Below are 6000 nucleotides of genomic sequence, written 5' to 3' on the forward strand. Positions count from 1 at the left end.
AATGGAAAGGTACTTTGTTCACCTTAACAAATATATCCAAGTGGCAAATCCCAACAGTACCATTTAATCTTTCTTTGTATCTATACCTATATGCAAAATTTGGAGAAAATAGTGTTCATTTCATAGGGTTCATTTAAGAATAAAATAAGTTAATACATAGTGAAGACAGTGTTTGATTTATGTTCAACACATACAACAATTTCCATCACTCCTCTGGGTACACGACCCTACTAAGATGTAATTTATACACTATGCAAAATATAAAGTCTTGTTCAAATTTGCAGTTGTTAACAAGATGCCCATAAAGAAACAGATTCACATTTTTTGGAAAGAAAAGTACCTGATGATGTCATTAGTTTTATTTGACTATCATCAGGCAGGCAGCCTCCCAGCTATCCTGATAGCAAAGATTCATCCCTTCTGAAAGTTTCTAATCTCCATTGGCAGATAACAAATAAATGGTATTGGAAATTTCATATCCATAGGAAGAGTGATGCCTAATCTAAAATGATTTATGGCTTGAGTCACATGGTTATTATTGACAATTCCTCAATTATATCTTGGGCATTTTCCCAGTCATAGCGTCTTCCCAGTCTAAATAAAATAGGATCAGAAATGCCAGGTACTGAGGCAATTAAAGGCAATTGAAAAACAGAAAAAGAGAGAGAGAATATAGTTGATAAGGTCAAGTTAATTGCATAGGAAATCTTTATCATTATCTAGTTCTTGATATAACTGCAAAAAATATTTCGAAGTACCTATAGGCATGTTTGAATTGCTACCTTAGGAGAGACCTATCATAGAATGAACACAATTCAGAATCATTTTAAGTGTTTTAGGTATTTTAAATGCCATTTTTTAAAATCTTGACTTGTGTAATGCCTTTCATGGTATGAGTTTTACAAAGCAAGAAATGTGCTTTTTTCTAATGAATTTGATTCTTCTTCTGGATATTCTTTAAATAGCTTAGTGTGTTCACAGAAGGCACAGTCTCTGAGTCTACTAAACACAAGGAGATTTTCTTTAACCTGTAAAACAGTGAATTGCCGAAAGCAATATGCTTGCTAATAATGCTCTGGCACAGCTAGGTATTTTATCTGTTCCTTTTTGCCCTCTGTCGCTCCCTTAGTACCTGCTTTCAATCTTTTCTCCAGGTGTACTACCAGATACAGCACAACAGAGTGGAGGATTATCCCAGGTACTGCTACCACATCTTCACAATTCAATTTACCTTTTCAATCACCACGATGATTAATGCCAATGAAATTGCTGAATTCTTTTGTAGAGGAGACAAACCGGTACCCAAATTACAATATTAGAAAGTGGTCAGCATGAACACATGTATTCCATAAGAATATGATATAAAGACACAAAAAGATACAGACAGAGATATATAGAGAACAGGAAAAGATCTAACATAGCAGTCCTTCAGAGAACAGTGACTATTAAAATTTCATAGACAAGGATGTACTTACCCAGCAGACTGAATATACCTCATGTCTACTCTAGGGTGAGTACACCACAGTTGGCCTTCGGTTTTTGTTAGGCCTATGTGACCTAAAAGTGGATTTTCATTTTTAAATGTAAAATATTTTTAAAAGACTTACAGAAACAGTCATGTGATACAAACTAGCACTCCATTTCGCCTGTTGGCCACAACACCTACAATATTTACTATGTATCCACTGGGAGGGAAAGTTTGTAGACTCTTGGCCTATTTACTACTGATAAAGCCTTACACTTCTCCTTTACAACATTCCTTATACAAATGGGCATGTACTCCCTGTCTGTCTATTGTCCACCAGGGGCTTCTTCGGGGTGGGGCCAGGCTCTGTGTTTTTTACATAGTGTATTCCCAGCCCCGAAACAAAGCACCTAACACATCAAAATCACTCATCAATTTCACTGAAATCTTAACAAATGAAAATGAACTCTGATACACACAGAGGGACTTCCCTGCCCTTAACTGCTGGTATGTCTCAAGGTGAAAGTGAAAACCAAAGACAAAGGACCTGCTCAAAGTCACACAGCCAAACCCCGGAGAGAAAAGGGGTCAGTTTAGCGATTCTGACTCCTATTCTAGTGAAATACCACTGGAAGCTTCCTTTTACCAAGGGAGAACAGAGTGATTTTTTTTCAGATCTGGTTTAAACAGGTCTGTGAAGTACAGAGAAGCAGGGAGGAGCGCTCAGTTAAGGACCCGCGGAATACGTAGGGCAACTTGGTAACAGTAAACAGTAAGAGATGGCTCCATGGGAGCCAGCCAGGGACACTGAACGCATACACACAGGCAAACAAACAGAAGCATGTCTGGAAGTACGTAACCCACAGAGCTCTACTTGTTTTATTATAAATAGAGCAACAGCCGGGTCATACTCCTTCATTCTTTCAAACTCCCCCCACTCTCAGCGCATCTCCCTCACGTCACCTTTTTATTTCCATTACAACAGTCACAGGAGCGCGGAAGGCCACAACGCAGGCATATCAGGAATTATTTTTAAGACATAGTTTAATTTCACCTTGACCACAGCCTAGAAAAGACGGAGTTAAGGTTCACAAAAGGAAGAAGCAACAGAGGTAGAATTCCAAGTGAGTCTTTCTGACTGGGACTCTGGTCACTCCGGCCGTTACCTTTAATTAGAAACACCCATCCTGACTACTGCTTTGTCCCCCAGTGCGTGTCCTAGTCTTTATGTCCTCATTTCCATTTCATTGATTTAAAGCATATTTTACCTTTCAGAATGAACCACATCATACCACCTTTTAAATCACATATTAAAAAAGAATGACCTTAAATCCCTGACGCAGGTTTGAAATGCATGAACTCTGAAATAATTGATATTAACATTCAATGACTTTCAGGTGATATGCATTTAATTTATTTATAGAACACTTTTCTGTATAAATGATTTGAAGAAATGCAGAATGAAAGACACGTAACACTATCTTGTAAAATCTATGAAGAGTAATCTCAGTAGAATAATTCAATATTAATGAATGGAACCCAAAAAAATTCTCATGAAGGAAACTTTAAGTACTTGATCCCAGTTGGAAGGAATCAGAGTGAAAATATTACTTGTTTCAGTTACATAAAAATTAAACTATGAAGACACTACAAAAACTTGAAACTAAATGACACAAAAAGAAAATATTATCATTAATACGACAAAGATCAAAATTTTGTTTTTAAACAACTCCACAAATAAGTCAGAAAAATATAAAGACATGAAAGAGAGAGCAAAGGACTTCCACTTTCTCCCATGGAAATGCAGCCAGTACAGGCGTAGACCTCTTCTACCATGAACAACCGGAACTATATACAATGAATGAGATACGTGCTTCACACACCAAGCAAGCAGCAAAGGATACCGTGCCCCACGGAAAGGAAGTGAACAGGTGATTTCTAAGACAGCCTCAGCTCTCCGCCAGAAGGCGCTTTCCAGGGAAGAGCACAAGATGAGTATCCCCAAGAAACAATAAGGACACAAAGCCGAGACTCTGAAGAAGCAGAGTTGTGTGCAATGACAACAAGAGTCCCGAAGAGAACAAATTGAAGACAGAACGTTTCCACAATCTCTTTGGATGCCCCTTGAATCTTCGAAAACAAAGCCATGCATCTGTGGTTTCATAATCTGAGAAGCTAGTCAAAGAAAACCTTACAGGGTCCTGTGTCCTGAAGAAATGATTTTGAGCACAATAGGCGTGGAAGATATTCAAGTTCTAACCAATAAGAGTTAAGAGAACTAATAATTTTCTAGGCAATTCAGTAGAGAGTCTAGGAAAACAACCTTCAGAAACAGGTGTAATTGAGACATAAGGGAAAGGCTACATCAGCCTCATCAAAAATAAAACTCAACAAGCCATAACACTTCCAAAGAACTTACCAAATAACTTATTGTAGTTAGAACAAAATGTGGGAAATTTCCACTTTAAGACACTCTCAAAAAACATAAAGATGTTGAAGGCAAGTAATTATCAGGAGACTGGTGCATAAAACCTACAAACTAAATGATGGGTCATCGTCTACCAGAAAGAAAGGCAGATGAGACAACACAGGGCCCTCCTGTAGTGAAAATATACTTAAAACACTGGCCTCAAAAAATTCTGTTGCCAACGGCCTGGATTTAAATGATTCAGATTTGGAGGAATTTATTTTCCATGCACTGTCCAGAACAATATAGCAATCAGTCTGGAGTTAGGAGAGCCTAATAACTCAGTGTGTTAACAACAAAGGGAGGCTGCTTTTGCAGACATCAGGGAGACAGCGGAAGAGAGCCCATGAGCTAACTCTGACCCCATGACTGCACTCTTGCCTGGGGCCTTGTCGTCCGGGAATATGCATCACCTGAGACCTCACAGTGCAAAGGAAAGGCTTCACTAAAATACTTAAACTAAGGCACTAAAAAAGAAACAAGTCAACTAAAAACAACAACCAAAAATAATAACTCGGGGTAAGGTGTGAGTCACTATTTTGGGCTGCTTCACTGTATTATATAAAATGCTGTTTCTCCTCTAAAACAAAAAACTATGGGCTATAAAAGAAATAGTTGTCTCTCTCTCTCTCTCTCTCTCTCTCTCTCTCTCTCTCTCTCTCTCTCTCTCTCATCTCCTCTCTCTTCTCTCTGTCCTCTTTCCTCTTTCCCCTGTCTTTCTCTCAACAAATTTCAAAAGCAAGAAATGTAAGTTGCTTATGAGAAAGTCTAGATACTGAACTTAAAGGTTGCAGAACAACTACATTATGTTCAAAGACGTAAAGAAAAGCATTCTTGAAGTATATAAAGGCAGGGTGACAATATTTCATTAAATAAATAATGTGACTGAAAATTTAAAAATCTTTTTTTGAAAGAATGAAATGGTTGAAGAGAGGGGAGGGAAATGGGAAAAAAGAAGAAATAACATTTGTTATGTACAGCTACAAATTCCCTGTGATGAATGTGAGCACTGTATCAAATATATATAATTAAATTCTGCAGTATAAAAATTTACTAACAGAAATGACTACTATCTCTCAAAAACTAATTTGAGCTGGCAGAAAGACCATCAAACCTGAAGACGAATGAACAGACTACAATATTTTAAGAAAAGCATAAGGAGAAGAAGCGGGAGGGGGAGGAGGAGGAGGAGGAAGAGGAAGAAGAGTTTGAGACTTGGAGGGACACCGGAAGTGCACTTAAAATATGCACAACTGAAGTACAGGAAAGAGAGGAAAAACACAGCGGAACAAGATCTCAGGGATCCACCACACAACGGGTGTCTTAGTCACTTCCTTTTTAGCTGGACATAAAACCCAACACCTGCAGGCTAAGGAAGGAGAGGTGCTATTAGGGCTCACGTTACTCGGCCATGCTGTTCTGCCCTGAAGCAGCTGACTATGTACTTGACAGGTTTGTTGTGAGCCAACTTGATTATAAGAACATTTTATATCAAATGAAAATTTTCCATGTAAAAGCAAGTAGCCTTAAATGGGATTTTAATCCACATGGAAAAAATATTAACCTAGTTACGGGATTATAAAAGATAGAATAAATGCATATTTTATCTTCTTTTCTCTCTTAACAGATTTATAATGCAGTTGTACAAAAACAATGTGAAATTATTTATGTCAAGGCTACAACATATATAAATATATTTGAAAAGACTTTACACATAGATGAGTGGAAGTAAAGCCCAGATCATGGTAGGGAAATTACATTAGATGGTTACTGAAATCAGAAGGGACAAAAGAGAGCTAATAATGCTAAATAAAAAAGCTATTATAAAAAATTTATAAGAATATAATTTCTCTCGGCTATTTTAAAATACATAAAATTATATAAGGAAATAACTATAACAATGCATTTTGTATTACACATACAACATATAAATATATTTGAAAAGACTTTACACATAGATGAGTGGAAGTAAAGCCCAGATCATGGTAGGGAAATTACATTAGATGGTTACTGAAATCAGAAGGGACAAAAGAGAGCTAATAATGCTAAATAAAAAAGCGCTTATATA

General features: G+C 37.1%; 1 protein-coding gene across 1 annotated transcript in view; it reads right to left on the reverse strand.

The window, feature by feature from the left end:
- The window catches only part of Nell1 (neural EGFL like 1), a 675311-nt gene that overhangs the window by 76680 nt on the left and 592631 nt on the right, over window positions 1-6000 (reverse strand). The window lies entirely within an intron of this gene.

Source organism: Fukomys damarensis, unplaced genomic scaffold, assembly GCF_012274545.1.
Source record: "Fukomys damarensis isolate Sample0158 unplaced genomic scaffold, DMR_v1.0_HiC HiC_scaffold_16, whole genome shotgun sequence".
In the NCBI taxonomy this organism is placed as follows: domain Eukaryota; kingdom Metazoa; phylum Chordata; class Mammalia; order Rodentia; family Bathyergidae; genus Fukomys; species Fukomys damarensis.